We start from the raw sequence: 23,088 nt of genomic DNA on the forward strand, positions 1-23,088 counted from the left end.
ACCACCTCCCTTCAACGCTCTATCCAGACACCACCTCCCTTCAACGCTCCATCCAAACAATACAATGTCCAATTTTGGTTGCATAAAACTGGATCCTATAACATGACTCAAGTTATCTGGACATGTATGTGCACTGTACAACTATCACGTTCTAGAAATAATCCCAAAACAAGTCCTTTGATATCTTCACCGTATTATGAGCTTTTTCTCCCAAGAGGAGATTAATGAGGCCAAAAACGGCTGACACCACTTACGGCATCACAGTAAATCCACGAGATTTTCTGACGAGTACTGACAAACGTAACCCTGCTGCTCTGCTTCCACAGCAGCAAACAGGACCTTGACTGTGAAGCAGCAAATAGGTTGATGTCGTATACATCATACATGCAAGAAAGATCACGGGAAAGCAGCTGCTAAAGACATACTTATGTAAGTTGTGACAAGAGAGAAAACCAAATTCTTCATTTCCGACGATGGAGTCAAGTTTACTGACATTGCTGTTCCACTTGATTACAATGCTGATAGCAAACAATGGGAACGGATGGAAGGACTGAAACAAAAGTGGGTTCTGAGGACACTGAAAGGGAACGACAACTGGGGCCGATCCTACTTAGCCTTTCTAGGTGCTGGACATACGGTTTCCACACATCTCAACTGCTGAATGATCTGGAGGTTGCAATCTTAACATTTACTGGTAAATAACTGGGTACTGGAAGGCAGAAGGCTTGACCAGGGATTTCTTTGAGATCCAACTGAGCTTTTGCCGTTCACCCACAGGCTGTTAAGCTTTGAACCAGGTTCGCCTAGTGGTAAGCATTTGAAATGGTAACAGCAATGTAACATTTTCTCTCTTCTGAAGAGCTCTCTGATGCGGGCTTCCGAGAACAAAGCCCATCTGACAGATGAAGACATGCCCACAAGTTAAGATACAGGGCCAACGACAGGGTGACCTGGGACTCCAGGCCAAGTCCAAGAATTCTACTGGGTCCAACCCCCAGAGTACAACTAAGCAGCTCAGTCAGACTGTGGCCGGGCAGCCACTTTCACGCACTGCCTGGCTGCCCGTTTATATAAACACACCGCTGAAGAGAAGCCAGGAATATCTCCAAAACAAAAAGCCCTGCTTTTGTCCGACAAAACTGCTCTGACCCCAAAGAAACGTACAATAGGAAATGAAAACTGGACAGAAAATCAATGCCAGCAGGAAACAGGATGATCCCTGCTCAAGCTCAGTTCCAAGATATATGGCTGTAATAACCCAGAGCAGCCTGGCCAGGGAGCCCCGGCCTCCACGCCAGCGCAATGCAGGAGAAGGAAGTGGCCCGGAGAAGCCACAGCAGGCCACTGTCACTTCAATGAGGCTTCAACTCATTTGTGCCTTGGCCGGGCATGGTGGCTCACACCTGTAATACCAGCATTTTGGGAGGCCGAGGCAGGGGAACCACCTGAGGTCAGGAGTTCGAGATCAGCCTGGCCAACATGGTGAAACCCTGTCTCCACTAAAAATACAAAAATTAGCCAGGTGAGGTGGCAGGTGCCTGTAATCCCAGCTACTTGGGAGGCTGAGACAGGAGAATCGCCTGAACCTGAGAGACGGAGGTTACAGTGAGCCAAGATTGCGTCACTGCATCCCAGCCTGGACAACAGAGCGAGACTCCATCTCAAAAAAAAAACAAAATTCATTTGTTTTTAGAGGAACTTGAACCAAAGAGAGAAAACCCTTTTTAAAAAGGAAGGGTAGAAGTAATGAGTTGGCTTGCTTGGGACTCTGGGCCAAGTTCAAGAATTCTTCTGGATCCAACCACCAGAGTAGAACTAAGCAGTTATGCCAGACTTTGGCCGGGCAGCCACTTCCATCTACTACCTACTTGTCCATTTACATAAACACACAGCTGAAGCAATTTTTTCTTTTTTTTTTTTTGGAGTCGGAGTCTCACTCTGTTGCCCAGGCTGGAGTTCAGTGGTGAGATCTCAGCTCACTGCAACCTCCACCTCCCGGGTTCAAGCGATTCTCCTGCCTCAGTCTCCTGAGTAGCTGGCTTATAGGTACCCATCACCTCACCTGGTTAATATTTGTATTTTTAGTAGAGATGGCGTTTCACTATGTTGGCCAGGCTGGTCTTGAACTCCTGACCTCATATGATCCACCCACCTCAGCCTCCCAAAGTGCTGGGATTACAGGCATGAGCCACCATGCCCGACCAAGAAATCTTAATAAAATGAACTTGCATTGGGCAAATCAATAGACTCTAATTCCCCATAAGAAGAAACTGCTATCTTTGGAGGTTCACTCAACAAATTGTTGCTGAGTTCCTATTAGGTCAAGATCTGGGCCAAGTACTAGAAATAGAAAAATGACTGAGATAAACTTGCTCCTCAAGCCATACCAGGATTTCAGCAAGGCAGTAGGACGTTGTCTGTTCACCGAAACCACTAGAAGCCTCTGTACATTTTGCAACATCCGCGATCCTCTTTCCTTGCTGGAAGAACAGAAGCCCAGTTCAAGGGGTCAGCAGAGATGTTCCCAAGAACCTCCCAGTCTCTCCCCACAATCTCTGACTCACTTTCCAGCCTATTAAATGAACCATCTGCAGGCCTCAGTCATGAGAGTTCCTAAACTACAAAGGGTAAAAGGAAGACTTTTTGCAAAGGTCCAATGGTCACTGTGACTTATTTAACAAATGGCCTGGTAAGTTGCTCAAAATGGCAGATGTTGCTGATATTATTTACTCTAACAGGATTGTTCCCTTCCAGCTGGCCTAGCAGAACGGTAGAAAGCATTATGGACGCGGACCCAGCAGATAAGCTCTCCAAATCCAGCTCTGACCCATGTGGGCCGGGCAACCTTGGGCACGCCCCCATCTTCTCCGAGCCTCCGTTTCCTCATAGGAGAGGGAGACACCTGCTAGACTCTGTCTCTAGGCTGTTGGAAGAACCGGAAGAAGTTATTTATGCAAAAGTAATTTGAAAATCCTAAAATGTTTTGTAAGCTACTTAATTTTTAATACAATCTTCCTAATCATGTATTTCTTGCACTCGATGTAAAATTAATTTGCCTTTCCTATGAAAACACCATCTGACGGTAGAAGTTCAGCTGGGTGAGGAAAAGCCGGCAGGACATCAGAAATTCTCCTTTATCCTTTTGCAACCCATCATGAGGGGAACCCAAACTCAAAAAAATAAAATAAAATCAAGAATTGGATATAAACGCAATGTGACAGGCTTTCATTTGCTCATACTTATTGGAAAAAGGATTTCATTTTCTACACCAGACTCTGGGCAGCAAATAGAGCCGAAGGTAGTCAAGGCTGGCACCAACGCAGCCACAGTAAGGAACAGAAGAAAAACAACGCGCCTGTTCAAACCGAGCTCCGGGAATGACGGTGACGCTAAAAGGCAGGCGGGAGGCAGCGAGCCGGGTTAGGAACACAAACAGGTTTAGTAATCAATCCAAAATCACAGTTGTGAAAACCACATAAAATGCCATCTGGCGTCCTGGATCGCGTGGAACATTAAGCAAAGGCAGCCTTCCAAGACACATGTTCTCATTTCTCTGAGAACAGTGCTTCTCCTTACCCAATCAACTGTGAAAGCATTACCCAGATCCTGGTCCAGCTTTTCCACCCTTGCCAGACTTGTTTGGAATGCTAGTGGAACAGCTCGCGGATGGGGCAGCGGAGGCTGCTCATCCCTGATGTTTTCTGGATTCTGAGAGCTAATTGGTGACATGAGGGGTCTTTCTGCTCTTCTGCTTTCCACAGACGGCTATGACCACTCCCATCTTCCTCCTGCCTTAATGGCATGTCTAAGCATAGCTGACAATAATCTGAAAACTAATTTTCTGTGTGGTATACGTGACATGAAATTTACTGATTTAACCATTTTTAGGTGTACAGTTCAACAGCATTAAATACATGAACGCAATGGTCAATGCACTGCTTTGCAATCATCACTAATATCCATATCCAGAACTTTTTCACGTTCCCAAACTGAAACCCTACACCCATTCTCCCTCCCTCTAGCCACTGACAACCTCTATTTTACGTTCTTTCTCTATGATTTTGCCTATCACATAAGCAAAACCATACAATGTTTGTCCTTTTGTGTTTAGCTTATTTCACTTGGCACAATTTCTTCAAGGTTCATGTGACTGCAACAGCACGCATCAGAACTTCAGTCCTTTTCCACACTGAAGAATGTCCCATTGTATGCACAGACCACATTTTATCTCTTCATTCATCAATGGGCTCCAGAAACCAATATTTGTATAGTATTAGCCTGCTCATAGTGAATCCGGGTAAAGATTCCTTATGAGTTAGAATATTAGGGCTGGGCACAGTGACTCACTCCTGTAATCCCAGCCCTTTGGGAGGCCAAGGCGGGCAGATTACCTGAAGTCAGGAGTTCGAGACCATCCTGGCCAACATGGTGAAACCCCATCTCTACTAAAAATCCAAAAATTAGCTGGAAGTGATGGCGGGTACCTGTAATCCCAGCTACTCTGGAGGCTGAGGCAGGAGAATCGCTTGAACCCGGGAGGTGGAAGCTGCAGAAGACATTTCCTCTTAAGAAAGGCTTTTTTTTATAAAAAAAATTGTGAGTCTAATTTTTGAAGGCAGAATTTATTGAATCAGCCAATCAAACAGACAGTGCATGCTAGTAGAAAGAACGATGGACCTGGAATCGGCAGACAAAGACCCAAATCCCACCTCCACTTTCCACTTGGCTACGTGACCTTAGTTAAGTCACCTGACCTCTCTGAATTTCAGTGTCATCATCTGTAACAATGGAAATAATAAAAACTGCCCCATAGAGGGTTTTTGTTTGTTTGTTTGTTTGTTTTGAGACAGAATCTCACTCTTCACATAGGCTGGAGTGCAGTGGTGTGATCTTGGCTCACTGCAACATCCACCTCCTGAGTTCAAGCAATTCTCAGCCTCAGTCTCCTGAGTAGCTGGGATTACAGGTACATGCCACCACATCCGGCTGATTTTGTATTTTTAGTAGAGACAGGGTTTCACCACGTTGGCAAGGCTGGTCTCGAACTACTGACCTCAGGTGATCCATCCATTTTGGCCCCCCGAAGTGCTGGGATGACAGGCATGAGCCACGGCACCCAGCCTTCACAGGGTTACTTTGAGAGTCAAACAGAACCTCCAGAACTGACAATCTGTGTAACGCAGTTCATACCATTAGGTTTAGGCAGGTCAGTCTGCTCGCTTCAGTAAATGCAAATAGGAGGCCTGTGCTGCCCCTAAGCATGCTAGCTAAAAAGTCAGAACACGCATGCAGGGACTCGGGGCACTTACAAGTTGTGTGTGGAAAAACTAGAGCTAGTACAGTACTAAGAGGAGGCCACAGAAAGAATCCGTGACGCGCTGAATGTTGGCAGTTCCTGAGGAAAGTGGCGGGTGTGAAGCAACAGGGAGCAGAGGGGGTGGCATTCTAGACAAGTGACAGAGTTCACAAAGGCGAGGACGTGGAAGCCCGTAGCTGGGGAGGGAAAAGTAAAGCCAATTTTGTGAGCAGCGACTTTGCTCCCGGTCTAACACTCTGGGCACCCCACGGCGAGGTGGACGCAGGGGAGCTGCAGTCTGACGCCTGCAGGGACAGTCCCTGACTGGGCGACCGTGGCACACGCTGTGCAGCTGCAAAGCCACACCAGCAGCTGCCTGGTGGCACCTGTGTCGGAGCCCTCACGTCCGCACTCAGATTACGACCCACGTCCCTGCACTGCTGTGCCCGCCTCTGGTTCTAAACACGCCCTGATCTTGTAATCACGGAGGTACAGAATGTCTTAATAAGAGGTGTCAGCCAGTGAGACAGATCTTCAGCACAGAACCCGTGAGAAGAGAGGCTTCACTTAACAGACACTAGTCACTTGCTCCTAGGTGGGGAACGCCATAAATAACACTGTACACCCTGGCTCTCTGAGTTCACCTTGGGTAAATTTCCTAGCCCATAAGAAAATATATAAATAAATAAAAGACAAAACTCCTCGCCCGTAAGAAAACAAAACATACAAGCCTCCTGAACCCTAAGGCTTCCTTCCCCGAAGTCATAGCTCCTGGTAGCATATACAACGCAATTCAGTAAACTCTAAGCATCTCGGGCTGGCAAACAATCAAACTCTCAACACTGACTGAATGCTATCACGTGATAAACATTAAGCTTGATGCAGGGGGTACAAAGATGAATAGCAGAGAGGCACAGAAGTGTCCACATATGTTCAAGTGTGAACCAGAGCTGTGTCACACCCATTCACACCTCCTTATTCCCCAAGGTCATCAGGTCAAGGCAAACCTACCTACGCCACGTCACCCTCAGAGCTCAGTTCAAAGAGTTTCTCAGGCTAATCCGGTGTGCTCAGAACTAGACGGAAGAATCTTTTCCATCTAGTTCTAAGCAGAATATCTTACTTATCTAAGTAAGATATCTTACACAATATCTTACTTCCAATTAGTTCAAGTCTGTGAGAAGTAATATATCCACTAAGGACTTAAGAAAATACTCAACGGAATCATTACCTCTGCTGTTCGAATGATCTCTGCCAAGTTCACTCATCACCTCCTTCCTGGCTCACCATGTGTGCAAAAGCGTCCACATCTCCTGCGCTTTTCAACACAGACTGAAAACACCACTGAATATGATCAGATGTCTTGTGAGAGGCGGGGATTACGATTTCATTTACTAATGAGCTGATGATGTGGATCTGATGAGAGGAACTCATGATGTGGATCCATGGTAGAGTTCTCCTTGTCTTCCTTAAACGTGATCTTAGCCATCGGTCACTGCCGAGTTCAACCTTATTACTCCAGACCTGCGTCTGTATCATACAAATGACCGGTTGAGTCAAGCAGTCAACTGGTTCCATTCTATGAAAACTCCATTAAAAAATGGACTGAACTGACCATTTGTTAAACTGAAGTATCTAATTAATTCAGCTAAAATTTTAAACCAATGGTGTATGGAAACATTTTCCTAGGAGGTATGAAGTCACAGCTAATGTTTGAAAAAAAAAAAAAAGTGTATGCTTCATTATTTACGTCTTGATTGATGTCACATTCTATACGGGCCCTAACTCTCTGCAATTTTTCCCCGTGAGTTGAAGGAAACAAGGCTATACTTAAGGCAATATGAGAGCAGTCAAACACTGAAGCACCCATGGAACTCGAACCTGGCTCCCTCAAGAATATCTTCTTCAAGAACTTGGCCGGGTGCAGTGTCTGACGCCTGTAAACCCAGCACTTTGGGAGGCCGAGGCCGGGTGGATCACTTGAGGTCAGGAGTTCAAGACCAGCTTGGCCAACATGGTGAAACCCTGTCTCTACTAAAAATACAAAAATTAGCCAAGTGTGGTGGTGAACGCCTGTAATCCCAGCTACTTGGGAGGCTGAGGCAGGAGAACCTCTTGAGCCCAGCAGGCAGAGGTTGCAGTGAGCAAAGATCGTGCCCCTGCAGTCCAGCAGCCTGGGTGCCAGAGCCGGACTCTGTCTCAGGAAAAAATGAAAAAACTAGCGTGAATCCTTTCCTCACCTCCACCTCTGGAAATTCTCTTCTTTCTACTCCTAATACAGCTAGACCCAAAAAAGAAATTCAATCATTCAGATGAAAGACCAAAAGCCTGCTATGTATCTGATTCAGTTTTCCGTCGTTCAAGGAAGTCTTACCAACTTTGAGGAAGACAAGTCAACTCATAAAGCACTTCAGAAAAAGGAGAGGAGTCATTGTAAAATTTTGAAAGGAAAGCTATCCAGCTCCTTCAAAGATGTAAGATGGCAGTGCGCAGGTGAACCGTGGAAGGACTGTCCTGGAGAGTTAGACCATCTCGCTTTGGTTCTTGCCTCGAGAACAGAATGAGAGAGAATGGGAGGGGAGGGGAGGGCAGGGGAGGGGAGGGGAGACTTGTAACGGATCCTCTCACTTTATGACTTGGAGGGAAATGAGAGCCTGGAGGCCCGTGGGAGGCTTCCGACACAACTGCACCCCTCCACTTCTACAGCTCCGTTCTCTGAAAACCTCTCAGTGTTTTATGAACCTTGCCGTAGCCTCCCTGTCCACAGCCCCTCAGGATGCCAAACAGAGCGACCATTATGGTCTGTATTCCTTAAAGGGAGAGCTCAGAACAGTCAAGCAGCCTCATTCCGGGATTCTGCCCATGGGAAATCAGAGTTCCAACCTGCAAATTCAGAGACTCACTCATACTCAGGCTTCTTCCAAGAAGACACAGCAAAATGACTAAAGGCAATTTTATGCATACTCCTAAACAAAAAAAAAGGAAGGAAGGAAGAAATCTTCCTTCTTTATGGCCAGGGTTTTACCCCAAGAATCTCTTCACTACCAGGAGCTATCTGCTATGAGGCTCAATTCTTTTTTTTTTTTTTTTTTTTGAGATGGAGTTTTGCTCTAGTTGCCCAGGCTGGAGGACAGCGGCACGTTCTGGGCTCATTGCAGCCCCCGCCTCCTGGATTCAGGCAATTCTCCTGTCTCAGCCTCTCCAGTAGCTGGGATTACAGGCATTTGCCACCACGCCCAGCTAATGTTTGTATTTTTAGTAGAGACGGGGTATCACCATGTTGACCAGGATGGTCTCGATCTCTTGACCTCGTGATCCACCCGCCTCGGCCTCCCAAAGTGCTGGGATTACAAGTGTGGGCCACAGCGCCCAGCCGAGGCTCAATTCTATCTTCAAAGACCTGGAAGCCTCCAGGCTTGGGGAAATCAGATCTGGGCACTTTGTTCATTTGTGTATGGTCACTTGTTCCCCATACCTGACCAAAGCCATGCCGTGCAGGGGTCTAAGCCCACAGCATTTCCTGCTGCCATCAACCCCTCCTGCGGCACAGTTCAGGCTCAAGGTGTGTCAATCCCATCACCACCTTTGCTTCCAGATCCCCAGACTCAGCTCCCAGCAAAACACAACCATCAGGACATAGCCACGCAAAAACAGAACCAAAGAGACAAACTAAGTAGAAGACAGAGCAAAAACAAGGTTTTGCTTAGCCTTGGGGACAGGATTAGGAAAGATTAAACACACATGCACACAAGACTTGAGTCAAAAGCCTCCTAAATTACATTTCTGGGGTTTTATATTATCTTTGTGGCACAGTTATTAAACATTAAAGATAATGACTTCATTCTGTAAGTAACCTAATATTGAACATGATTGATAACAGACCAGGGCTTTGAAGAAAACTCTGAACGTTGAAATTCAGGGACAGCACAGAAGTTTGGGCCACCAGGTTAACGAACTGTCGGCCAGAGAGGGGCCGCGAACGTTTCATTAGGAAGAAGCTGTGTCGTTACTGCCTTGCTTCTGCGACCCACTGAGAACCCAGGGAAGGTGGACGGGAAACGGCCTGGCAGACACGCGTCTGGCCGACTCCACTGACAGCGATCTGCCAGCTGCTTCCAGAAGAGCTGAGTGAAGTTTGAGAAGCGCTGCCTGAGGAGAGACCTCTGTGTCCCCCAGAAAACCAGGTGCCTAGTGCAGTGAAAGGCGTTGGTGCGACCACATTTTTAAAATAACATTCAGTGAAAAGGTAAAATAGCGCCCAGTGGGGGAAATGAACAAGGGAGAAGTGAGGCAGATGAAGCACCTAACCGAGATCCCAGGAAGCCACCGCCGGGCACCATTCCCTCTGAAATGAGCCACTTGCAAGGGCTGCTTGAGGATTCACACACCTACGGAGCCCCCTGCACCCCTGCCAGCAGGCCAGCCAGGTCAGAATGAATGGGGGTTGCACTGGGCAGCTGGCAGTGGTGGCTCCCTCCCCTCCCCGGGCACCAGCTCCCTGTACCCACTGTGCACTCACAAGCCACTCCCTCCCCTCCCCAGGCACCAGCTCCCCGTACCCACTGTGCGCTCACAAGCCGCTCCCTCCCCTCCCGGGGCACCAGCTCCCTGTACCCACTGTGCGCTCACAGGCTGAGAGGACATTCCAGAACACTCAGCTCAGAGGTTTCCAAGACGGCACAAATACCACTGACAAGGTCCTCAGTAACTTTAGTGCATTCAGTGTCATCGGACTGCTTTCTTCCCCACACCCTGCTGAGTAGGATGTTTCGATGACAGAGAATGGAAGCAATCTCACGTCCAGTCTTGCACACCTCTAAATGTATTATCTATGCAGCCCAGGGTGATTTTAAAAAGTATATTGCACGGTGGCTCATGCCTGTAATCCCAGCACTTTGGGAGGCCAAGACGGGCGGATCACAAGGTCCGCAGTTCGAGACCAACCTTGCCAATGTGGTGAAACCCTTTCTCTACTAAAATCAAAATACAAAAATTAGCCAGGCATGGTGGTGCATGCCTGTAGTCCCAGTTACTCAGGAGGCTGAGGCAGGAGACTGGCTTGAACCCAGGAGGCGGAGGTTGCAGTGAACAGAGATTGGACCATGGCACTCCAGCCTGGGCAACAGAGTGAGACTCTGTATCAAAAATAAATAAATATATATATTTTTAAGTAAATTGGGTCACTTCTCTCCCGTTTGTAACCCTTCAACAGCTTTCCACTTAACTCCTGGGCAAGCGCCTTGGCTCCCCAGCCCCAGGAGACCTGAGCAGCACACCTCTGCCATCCCTCGCCCCTGGGCTCTCCCATCCTCTCCCGCTTCCCCAAACATCACGCTCTTTCCCGCAGGGCCCTTGTGCACATTCCCTCCCCCTGAAAAGCACTCCACCGCACCTTCTCTGGGCCCCACACCGTCGCTGCCACCTCCTCTGTGGCGAGCAGACCACTTCCTACCCACCCCTTAGGTCTCAGCTTCAACGCCAGGTCCTCAATGAGGCAGGTGCCCTGTTACCTGTGCTTCAATCCTGCATGTCTTTGTGACTAGTAACACTCGTAGTTTCTAGTAAACGCCCGTCTTTCCCAGTGGAGAACAAGAATCGTGTCTTTCTTGCTCCCTGCATGGTCTCGCTGAGTGTGGGGTCTGGCTTATACAAGATGCTCAGGAGAATGGTGGGTGCCCAGGATGCATCGCCCATTGAAGAGTACCCGGGCACTCACAGCAGCACCAGACCTCACGCTTGGGTCACAACGAAGCGGAGGGAGCAGGGAATAGGAGATGGGAAGGGCAGGGATGCAGAATGGAACCAGAGAGAAAGGTTCTCTTCTTTGGAAGATTTTTCCAAGATACTGGCTAACTCTAATACTTGTTGGCTCAAAGTAGCCAAGTGCTTCAGAGTACCTACACTATGCCAAAAATAATAGACCGTTTCCAAAAATGTCCTCAGTTATTCTCCTCCGTGCATCCCTGCTTCTGTGCAACGTACCTTTACAGTTCCTCCTCTCAAAGAAGTCAGTTTTCCTTCCCTTTAAGTTGGAACTGGCTCTGTGACTTCTTCAGCCGAGAAACTCCAGTAGAAGTGAGGCTGTACCAGCTGAGCTCGGGCACCTGCCCCAGCCCTGCCTCGCTGCCACTCGAACAGGCCCAGGCTAGCCTCCTGGCAGAAAAAAGATCACGTGGAAGAGACGCCACCCCCAGCTGAGGCCAACTGAAATCACCCAGCACTCAGCTCACCTGGAAGCTGACCACAGACACCTGAGGGAGCCCAGCTGACACCGGGGCCGACCAGCCGGGCCAGCCGAAACGGCTAGTCTGCGGAATCGTGGCTGAATAAATAGCTGTTGTTTTAAGACACTAAGTTTTGTCATGGTTTGTTATGCAGCAATAGATAACTCATACACAAGTAGGGTCAGAGGCATCTGAACCAGTGCAGTTCCATCTTGAATAGCAGTTGGGTAAATGAGGCCGAAACCTACTGGGCTACATTTCCAGATGGGTCAGGCATTCTTCATCACAGGTGAGACAGGAAGTCGGCACGAGGTACAGGTCATAAAGTCCTTGCTGATGAGACAGGCTGCAGTAGAGAAGCCGGCCAAATCCCACCAAAACCAAGACGGCCACGAGCGTGACCTCTGGCTGCCCTCACGGCTGCCCTCCCGCCAGTGCCATGACAGTTTACAATGCCATGGCAGTGTCAGGAAGTCACCTCCATCTTCTAAAAAGGGGAGGCACGAATAATCCAACCCTTATTTAGCATATAATAAAAAATAACCATAAAAGTGGGCAACCAGCAGCCCTCGGGCTGCTCTGCCTATGGAGTTTCTTTACTTCTCCAAGTAAAGAAGTTTTGTTTCTTCTCTAATAAACTTGCTTTCACTTTATGGACTCATCTGGAGTTATTTCTTGCACAAAGTCCAAGAACCCTCTCTTGGAGTCTGGACTGGAACCTGTTTCTGGTAACAGTAGGTACCAGGGATGCAGAAATGAGTAAGGTATACCTAGGTGAGACAGACACTACTTCCATTCATTCATTCACTCATTCATTCGTTCATTCAGGTTTGATTAAGCACCTACTGAAAGCTAGGCTCTGTATTAGATTCCGGAGACACAGAGGTGACAAGACACAGTCCCTGACCCCAAGTAAAAGAGGATATAGACAATACATAGGCAATTCTAAAACAAAGTAAATGAAGTACTAAGACAGGAATAAGGAAGCCTGACAGAGTTGGAGGTGGGAGGGAGGGCAGGCGGGAAGGCTTCTCAGAGAAAGTGATGTTTAAGTAGAGACCTAAAGCATGGTTTAGGAACATCGGAAAAGCTTTTTCTAGGCAGAAGGCTGGTACTTCAATCTGTACCACTTGCAGGCAAAAGGAGGATAACATGCATCGTCTCCATTCCATTTCCTGACCTTGTTCCTCTCTGTGATGGTCTTTTGAATGAACTGAGAAAACTCAGGAATAAACTCCCAACTCTCCTGCAGAATAATTAGCAATTTGGAACCTATTACTACATAAAGAGTTTCAATTGAACACACCTTCAGTCCCAAAAAGAAAAGAAATTCAGATGGATGAGATAGGAAAACTCAGAGGCTCTAGTTCTGTAGTCATTCAAGGGAAAAAAAGACTTCAAGGCTCCATTTGAGCCACAAAGCCACAATTTAAGTCAGCGATTTTCACACGCGATGTTGCATACCACTCCTGATTACACCAATTAATTAAAGTGGGTGCATCTGGTTCCTTCTCATTTTCAGCTATCAGGCAAAGGGTAGCTACTAATAAATGTTTATTAGATGATTTTTTTCAAGTTCATACACTTGCTGAGTCGAAATTACAATAACAACAATTGACTCGGGTAATGAAGGGTTCCACAGTGCCTGGATTCCTACAAGCCGGTAATTTCTTCAATGATCATGTTCTCTTCAAGGGACAGAAGATGCTTTCAAATCCCGTGCTACAACCACATTTATGACAAAGCCAAAATTCTAATTTCATTATACTTTATGGAGAAGGTTGCCTGAGTTGATCAGCTCTGGTGAAGATTCGAAAATTCACATGTGATACAGAGGGAAACATTTTATTACTGAGATACTGTGAGTCATCAAATCTAACAGCCATTGGCTACAAACCAACCAGACATCCTCTATATATAAGTCATGCAGAAAAAGGTAGCATTAACTTCACAAGCATTCAAATACAATGGAACCCATTATATGAGCTGCCAGTGTCACAGGCATGGAAGGTTATTTAAAAAAAAAAAAAACATAAAACAGTTGTGGCATTGTTTAGATTGACTGTCTTCTTCCCAATAAAAACTCCCTTCCTTGACTCTGCAACAGTAAACTGAAAACAGGGTATTCAACTGCCATGAAGTCTTTCAGGGAAAAAAACAAAAAACTTTTAGGGAAAAAAATCTTTTAGGAAAAAAAATCAAGACCTTTGGGTTATCCTTGTTTCTGTCATTATAGGGCAGTTGTAAGTATGAATTTATAGATCTACATGTGGTAGAGCTCTTCTTCCCCGAAACGTAAAGCAACTAGACAAAATTAGAATCAACTCATTTAGACGTAAGCCATTGGGAACCCCGTCATCCATAAATTCCGTGACGGTGGCTCTCCGGGAGTGCTGCTGGCCCAGCGGCCCACCACAGTCAGGCAAGGCTTCATCCCCAGTGGACCCCCAAGTTTTACGGCACACGTTCCCATGTCCTTCTTCCACATGAGTCTCACCTTTTCCAGGGACATGTGCTCAATACTCCTTGGTGCCAGCTATCATTTCCAGTTAGAAGCCTGTTCCGGAGTCATCTGGATCTGATGGTTCAATGGGATGCTGCATTACCCTCAAATCCATTTACGCTGTCCATTTTCCTGTCTTCTGTTGGTTGCTAAGGAGATTAGCGTGAAATGGGGTCCCTGTCCTAAGGGGTTAATCATTTTACACTGCTCACTCCCCACAGAAGTCATAATCTGCTGTGTGTGAAATCACATTTGGTTGCTGTGAAAATGATTACGAGGCGCGGAATGGAACATTATGGCTTCAGGTGGGAGATGAGTAGTCAGAGCAGACGGACTCCGAGAAAATACAAAAGTTCTTCCCAGGAATAAAGCTCACTCCGAAAACAGAGCTGATAAAGAGATGGTGCATATAATATGTAAGAAAATAGGAAATAAATTAATCTGGGACGTGGAACTTGGCTCTGCTGGTGGATTTCCCAGCTGTTTCCTTTTCTGTTCATTCTTTTTTTTAAAGCCTATCATAGTACAAGTGGAATACCCAAAAGATAACTATGAAAACCCAGAAGATGGTGGAAAAACAAGTATGAGAAATGGAAAGGAGTTGCTTCTTTCCAATGAAATTCCCAAGTTACCACTGAAGTTAGGAATTCCTTGCTCTCCCGTGGGCATGTGTCAGTAAAGAGATGAGACACTCACAGACCCTCAGGTCAAAGGCTCGTAACAATTACACAATCCCCGCGCTGCGCTGAAGCCATCAGGCCACCGCACGGCAGTTTACGGTCATCTCCTAATCTCTCTTCCAAACAGAGGCAAAGCCCAATAACTTGGAAGGAAAAAACCACATTTATATATTTTACAAAAAGCTAGGAATAACTAAAACAATAAGCAAACAATGTTCAATTCTAAGACTTAAATTTGGCTTAATGTGAAAATTTAACAAACATTAACCAGTATATGAAATGAACCATATATGAATCCTTAAAACATTTTTTAATAAAAATGAAATCTTTAAAACATATACTGATCACCACCGTAGAAAATAGTCCCAGACCTGCAAATATTTTCCTGTTATATGTGATAAACAGATTTCTGAAAAGTTGTAAGAAAATTTAAAAACTGGTATTTTTCTTTTTTCAGACACAGTCTTGCTCTGTCACCCAGGGCTGGAGTGCAGTGACAAGATCTCAGCTCACTGCAACCTCCACCTCCTGGGTTCACGTGATTCTCCTCTGCTCCTCGAGCAGCTGGGACTACAGGTGCACACCACCACAGCTGCCTAATTTTTTGTATTTTTAGTAGAGATCATGTTTCACCATGCTGGCCAGCCTGGTCTTGGCCTCAAGTGATCTGCCCACCTTGGCCTCCCAAAGTGCTGGGATTACAGGTGTGAGCCACCGCACCCAGCCAAAAATTTCAAATTGCATGAAATGTTTAATGTTTTGGAAAAGTTTGCTACTTAAATTTACTTTGCACCAACTCCTTTTATAAAGTGAGGAATATTTAATTAACTTATGAATAGTCAACACCTAATTTCTCTTTCTTGTAAATATACCAAGTTTGTATCCCATTATTTTTCAGCACAATTAGAATACAGTTCATCAATGGCTTAAGTATCAATATTTTAAATGTGTGAGTTTGAGGTTTTTGTTTTGTTTTTTTTTGAGACAGAGTTTCACTCTGTCACCCAGGCTGGAGTACAGTGGTTCCACCTTGGCTCATTGGAAGCTTCACCTCCCAGGTTCAAGTAATTCTCGTGCCTTGCCCACCTGGAGCAGCTAGGATTACAGGCGCACGCCAAAACACTGACTAATTTTGCATTTTTAGTGAAGATAGGGTTTCACCATGTGTTGGCCAGGCTGGTCTTGAACTCCTGGCCTCAGGTGATCCGCCTGCCTCGGCCTCCCAAAGTACTGGGATTATAGGCATGAGCCAACACCCCCAGCCTGAGTTTGAGTTTTGTTTTACCTTGTCCTACCCATCCCTGCCACAGGTTATCCACAGGTACCCTTGCAGACCAGGTGACGCCCTGACATATGATGAGTAACTTGTAAGAAATGAGGCTCCCCCATGAAATTCTATTCTCAGGAGCCCTACCCTGACAATGCGGCAAAGCCGGGGGAAGCAGTGATCCTTCTGAGTTAGCATTCTCACGATGTTCCTTTTTCTTTCAAGACCGGGTCTTGCTCTGTCACCCAGGCTGGAGTGCAGTCATGCCATCACAGCTCACTGCAGCCTTGAAATCCTGGACTCAAGGAACCCTCCCACCTCAGCCTCCCAAGTGGCTGGAATTACAGCTGTGCACCACACCTGGCTAATTTTTTTTTTTTTAATATTTTGGTAGAGGTGGAGTCTCACTTTGTTGCTTGCGTGTGGAGCAGACTGAACCCAACCCACAGTGAGGCACCAAGCTGGTCTGAAACTCCAGGACTCAAGCGATCCTCCCTCCCCAGCCTCCCAGAATACTGCAATTACAGGCGAGAGCCACTATCAACTTGGTCTTTGTTTTTTGTTGTTTTTTTTTTTTTTTTCAATTTTAGAAAATATCTCATCTGGAATATCCCTCCTGAGAGACTTCAAGAGTAGAAACAAACATTCTTGAGTAATAAATCAAACCCTCAGGAAGTGTAAACTTTTGAGAAAGGAATTCAGTGAGCACAGATCTACAACACTAGGAAGCGTAGGAAAAGGAAAGCAACATCCCTGTGGGAAATGGAGTCGATGAGCAAAATTCTCTCCCTGTACCTGCGCCTTCTGCATGTGACTTTGCTGCTCCTTCCACTGGAGGCAGAATATGATAGATTTCCCACTGGACCGGGGCCACAGGCGTTGCCCGAGCTAATGGAACGTGAGTAAAAACGAAGTGCACAAGGTCTAGACTTAATTTTAAGAGGCACTGCATGTTTCTGCTCAGCACTCTTGGAATAAATACTGCCACTGCCATGAGAAGAACATGCTGTACTGATCTGAGGAGGCTGAGAGAGGTGGGGAGCCCCAGCCCAGCCTGCCCCAGCAGACCCTAACTGACTCCCAGGCACAAGAGCAAAAATAATTTTTTTTTTGAGATGGAGTCTCGCTCTGCCACCCAGGCTGGAGTCCAGTGGCACGATCTTGGTTCACTGCAACCTCCGCCTCCCGGGTTCAAGCGATTCTCCTGCCTCAGCCTCCCGAGTAGCTGGGATTACAGGCACCTGCCACCACACCTGGCTAATTTTTTGTATTTTTTAGTAGAGACAGGTTTTCACTATGTTGGCCAGGCTGATCTCGAACTCCTGACCATGTGATCCGCCTGCCTCGGCCTCCCAAAGTACTGGGATTACAGGTGTGAGCCACTGCACCCAAACAAATTATTGTTATTTTAAAGCACTAAGCTTTGTGGTGACTTGTTACACCACACTATGGCAAAAGATAACCAATATCTGCTTTGCTATTTTATTGCTATCTGCCTTCCATTTCTAGAAGAGTAGGAATCCAAATGAGAGAAATCTACAAAAAATAGTCAACACACTCACAGGCTTACTCAAACAGAAACCTGCCCTGCAGAAACGCACTGAGGAGACGCCTGCCTCTCACAGACTTGGCTCCAGTGCAGTAAATGAAATGAAGAAAAGTCTGCCCAAGTTTAGGGCTGGAGTAGAATTTACGCCACCTGTGTGTTCAAAAACACCCAAAATGTATTTGTAAGACCCTTTGGGCCAGTAATACCCCAGGTACCTAGAGAAATAAAACCCTAGTCCTTTCTGGAAGAAGGTCCTTTAAACTCAAGACTCAAAAATTCCCCAGAGATGAAATTCTAAGGAATATGAATCCTAATTTTAAAATTACTGTAGCTAACTCAACACAGATACATCTTTTAAAAAGTAACATTTAGAAAATGAGAAAATTGAGAAAAATACATACTATATGCCATTGATATGAAGTTGAGAAGGAGGCACTACTAAGCAATATCTTTTTAAAATATTTAATATGTGGTAAAAAGGAAACTACATTACCATCAAGGGGTTGATTAACACTAAGTTCAGCACAGAGGTTACTTTGATGGGCTAGAGGGGAAGGAACGGTGAGGGAAGCCACTTCGGATCCGGGACTTCAGGAGTCCGATTACTATCCTGAGCTTGGTGGAGGGTACATGGGCGTCTTTTCACTACTATTCTTTAAACTTTTTTTTGTTACACGGAGTCTCCCTTTCTCGCCAGGCTGGAGCGCAGTGGCACGATCTTGGCTCACTGCAACCTCCACCTCCTGGGTTCAAGCAATTCTCCTGCCTCAGCCTCCCGAGTAGCTGGGACTACAGGTGCGCACCACCATGCCCAGCTAATTTTTGCATTTTTAGTAAATACGGGGTTTCACCATGTTGGCCAGGATGGTCTCGATCTCTTGACCTTGTGATCTACCCTCCTTGGCCTCCCAAAGTGCTGGGATCATAGGCATGAACCACCGCGCCCAGCCTACTATTCTTTAAACTTTATCTTTACACTACATAGACTTTTTTACACACAGGTTTTACAATAAAAGTAAAATAAGAGAGAGGCTGCACAGATACCAGACAACCTACAGCCCAAGTCTGGACAGTGTCGCAGAGCAGCGATGCCCCATGGCCAGCAAGGGTTTCCAGTGGTTGCCTTGGTGACCAAGGTTTTCCAGTGGTGACCTTCAGGTGACCTTCCTCTTTTCCAAGCAGATGAGAAGAACAAAACATGGTGGAAGGTACTCATCACAAGTGGTTTGGGCGGCAGCGCTTCAGCAAGAAAGCACAGAGGCCCTTAAGAACTGATTACTCGGGCATGGGCAGTTTGGGCTTGCTGTCGGCGGCTGTGTGGCTCTCTGGTAACCGTGCATAGTTTTTGACTGTGACCTCTGGGCTGGGATGATCCATGCTCCAGGTGGTGGCAGGGACAGCCAGGCTGGAACCATGGCCAGTATGTGACAGCAGCTGGACTGACCAGTGTAACCGCAGAATCTGCAGGCCGATAGATGTTGCAAGCCAGGAAGCACGCGGAGCCTCACGTGATTCAAAGCCTACCAAAGCCTGCCTTCCACGGCGGCTACGACAGAGGTGGGTTTTCTTGACCAGCCAGCTAGGAGTTCTTTTCAGACACAGCTGGCTGCAAAACCACCTGGGAGCCTGTTTCTTGGCACAGTTCCCTGCATGGGAACAGTGGCTAACATTCCATGATCCTTCCCCATCTCCCCCAAGAGGGCCATGTGCTCCATAAGCACGGCAGAGGCTTGGTCAGGAACTGGCCTGCAGACGCAATGCATGGAAGCTGGGCTCTGCAGAACGCGTCCGAGGAGAGCCTGGGCGGTGGCCTTCGCACCCAGCTGTTTCGAAATGGATTCATTCATTACTCCTGCATGGGGGCAAGTCTCAGAGTGGGTCCCTGGCACATCATTCATCCAAGAGATCAGTGAGTCTCCATTTCGTAGTCCGGAAAACAGAAAGATGGGCTAACGTTCTAAAAGTTAAACAGCAAGCGTGTGGCAGAGCTGGGGCCGAAACCAATGAGCCCAGTGTCCTGGTCCCAGAAAGATGCTTCCCTTCTTTAGAGAGGAAAGACAGAATACAAGAAATGCATCAGAACAGAATGTGAATGCACGAGGGTAGGAGTGGCTAGAGTTTCTTTTCCAGGGAATCCCCATCACCAATTTTTATCTTCATCTTTCCTAACAAATGAAGACTTAGAAAGCATGCTGACTATTCCCCACGCTAGACTTCTAGAAAGAAAAATCAATTTCTGATTCAGGAAAGGAGCTACTCAAGCCAGAGAAAGCAGAAAGCTTCGTGTAGAGGCAATTGATTTAGGCCGGAAATTCTGAATGCAAAGCAGTGAAATAAAGGAGCTCTGAAAATGATAAGTGATGTAAAATAAAGGGTAGACTTAATAAGTCCACGACTTGAAAAGGGGACACCCTGGCAGTGCAGAGAAATGAATAGTCTGCGGAGGATAATGTATGAAATGAGTCCTGCTGACTGAGGCACGGGAAAGAGGGTGCTGGTGACATGGAGTGAACAATGCAGGCAAATTGTTCTCCTCACATTGATGCATGGCGTGGTCTGAAGTGTGATTTCTGTGGCAACACTTGGGGAAAATTATAGCACTCTAACGTAGGTACAGTTGTTCCCTTTGTTATGCCATCTCCCTTTCCCCCAGCCCTTTTAAATCATTTTCCTGCCTGCCCATTTTTACCCACTGCCCATATTTAATAACTTCACCCCACCCCTTCCTAATGTCTCCACTCCGTGCTTTGCCAGGAGCCATCAGTTAAACGGAGACGGCGGCCTAGGATGGAAGCACTGGCAGGATGCTGGCCATGAAAGGGGACCGGCACCTACAACAGACGCGCGTGGCCAGGAATGAGCTTTTAGCTTCCCGTGGTTCTCTGAAGCACCAGGGGCTCTTCAAACTCCCATCCTCCCTGCACGTCTGCTCCAAGCCCCCGTCCACGTGCCAGGCACCGTGACTGCACAAACTGCTGCGCCCAAGAAGGGCATTCATTGGTAGAAAACAGCTGGGCAAAGAACGGCGTCAGGAGAGAGAGGGCAAGAACACAACCTGCGGGCTTCCTGAGGCTCCTTTACTTTCCCTGTTGTTGTTGTTAAGTGGCAAAGCATACTTTTCCAAACAAAATCCTATATTAATTCCCCTAAAAAAAACCCATCTAAAACTTGCTGGCCGGGCGTGGTGGCTCACGCCTGTAATCCCAGCACTTGGGGAGGCTGAGGCAGGTGGATCATCTGAGGTCAGGAGTTGGAGAACAGCCTGACCAATATGATGAAACTCCGTCTCCATTAAAAACACAAAAGTTAACCAGGCGCGGTGGCACGTGCCTGTGATCCCAGCTATGCGGGAGGCTGAGACAGGAGAATGACTTGAACCCAGGAGGCGGAGGTTGCAGTGAGCCGAGATCGTGCCATCGCACTCCAGCCTGGGCGACAGAGCAAAACTCCATCTCAAACAACACCACCACAAACCTTGTTTTGGTTAATTAGGCCAGGAGTCTGGAGCCACACAGTTTCAGCCTTCACCCTGCACACGGCCCAGACGCAGCCCCCAGGGCACTCCCGGGAGCAGGGAGAGCCCCTTCAGGGAACCCAGGGCACTAAGGCCGGCAGTCTGCACAACACTGAGCAGAAATCCCCAGTCAGAACACCCGTGCGGAGAACAGCCGCAGACACAGGCGGGCGCAATTGAGTGAAGAGCTAGGTTAGGCTGCTGAGCCTCCTCCCAGATGTTTACAGGAAAACTCCCAAACTCACTTCCTTTGTGACATTCGTTCCCTGGGGCTGCTGTAACGAATCACCCCAAGCTTGCCGGCTTAGAATAACAGAAATGCATTCTCTCATACTTCTGGAGGCCAAAAGTCCAAAGTCAAAGGTGTCACCAAAGTGCGTTCCTTCTGGAGAGCCTAAGAGAAGACCCATTCCACACCTCTCCCCCCGCGTCTGCTGGCTGCCAACAATCTTTGGCACTCCTTGGCCTAGGAAGAAATGTCTCGTCTCTGCCTCTGCCTTCACGTGGCCACCTCCTCTGTGCTGTCTCTCCTCCACTTCTGTCTCTCATGACACTTGTCACGGAAATCAGCTTCCCCCTAATCTAGGAAGATCTCACCTCGAGATCCTTACCTTAATGACATCCCTAAAGACTTTATTCCAGCAGGCGACTTCAGCAACAGGGAAAAATAGGAAGTCCAAGACCCCCTTTGTCCCTACAGAGACACCAACTCAACAAAAATATATAGACTAATTCCCTTTGTGAGAAATACAGGCTCCTGCGCCTGAGCTGGTGCAAAAGCAGCTGATGAAGCTGGTAGGGAAACTCACGGCGTTGACTCGCCACAGTCCCGCCCCAGGCCAGCACAGTGTGACCAAGAGGAAACTGCCAGCTCCTCGCCTCTCCCTGGACCACAGTCCAATGTTCAGACTTTACAAGGGGACTGTCCAAGGGATGGCTTAGAACAGGAAAGGGCACCCGGTCAAGGGATGCTGAAAATAAAGGAAATGGTTTAGATCAGCGTGTTCTTATTTGCCATAGTCCATGCTCTCCAGCTCGGCACAAAATAAGCAGGACAAAACCCCTAACTCCTGGCTTCCCCCTGCAGAGAGAGTTAGAGCATGCATTCAAAGTTCTAGCTTTTCAGGGAGAATTTTTTTTTTTTAAGACAGGAGTCTCGTTTTGTCGCCCAGGCTGGAGTGCAGGGGTGCAATCTCGACTCACTGCAACCTCTGCCTCCCGGGTTCAAGTGATCCTCCTGCTCAGCCTCCTGAGTAGTTGAGATTACAACCACCTGTCACCATGCCTGGCTAATTTCAGTATTTTTAGTAGAGTTGGGGTTTCACCATGTTGGCCAGGCTGGTCTCAAACTCCTGACCTCAGGAGATCCACCTCAGCCTCCCAAAGTGCTGGGATTACAGGCATGAGCCACCGTGCCTGGCCCAGGGAGAATTTTTAAAGCAGCAAAAGAAAAGCAACTTGTCACATACAAAAAAACCCCTAAACCGCGATCAATGGACTTCACAGCATAACCCTTGCAAGCAAGAAGCAAGTGAGATAATACATTCAAAGTGCTTAAAGAATAAAAACCTGTCAACCAAGAATACATTCCAAGAATAAAGACCTTCCCAAAAGCAGAGGGAGTTCCTTGCTACTAGACTGATGTTACAAGAGTTACTAAAGGGAGTCCTTCAAGATGAAATGAAAGGATGCTTGATAGGAAAATAAAAGCATATAAAAGTGTAAAGTTCATGGGCCGGGCGCGGTGGCTCACGCCTGTAATCCCAGCACTTTGGGAGGCCAAGGCGGGTGGATCACGAGGTCAAGAGATCGAGACCATCCTGGTCAACATGGTGAAAGCCCGTCTCTACTAAAACTACAAAAAATTAGCTGGGCATGGTGGCGCGTGCCTGTAATCCCAGCTACTCAGGAGGCTGAGGCAGGAGAATTGTCTGAACCCAGGANCAGGAGGCGGAGGTTGCGGTGAGCCGAGATCGCGCCATTGCACTCCAGCCTGGGTAACAAGAACGAAACTCTGTCTCAAAAAAAAAAAAAAAAAAGTGTAAAGTTCACTAC

General features: G+C 47.2%; 1 protein-coding gene across 1 annotated transcript in view; it reads right to left on the reverse strand.

Moving 5' to 3' along the window:
* Positions 1 to 23,088, reverse strand: part of KIF26B (kinesin family member 26B) — a 555,192-nt gene that overhangs the window by 415,536 nt on the left and 116,568 nt on the right. The window lies entirely within an intron of this gene.

This window comes from Cebus imitator, unplaced genomic scaffold (assembly GCF_001604975.1).
Source record: "Cebus imitator isolate Cc_AM_T3 unplaced genomic scaffold, Cebus_imitator-1.0 Scaffold75, whole genome shotgun sequence".
Lineage (NCBI taxonomy): Eukaryota > Metazoa > Chordata > Mammalia > Primates > Cebidae > Cebus > Cebus imitator.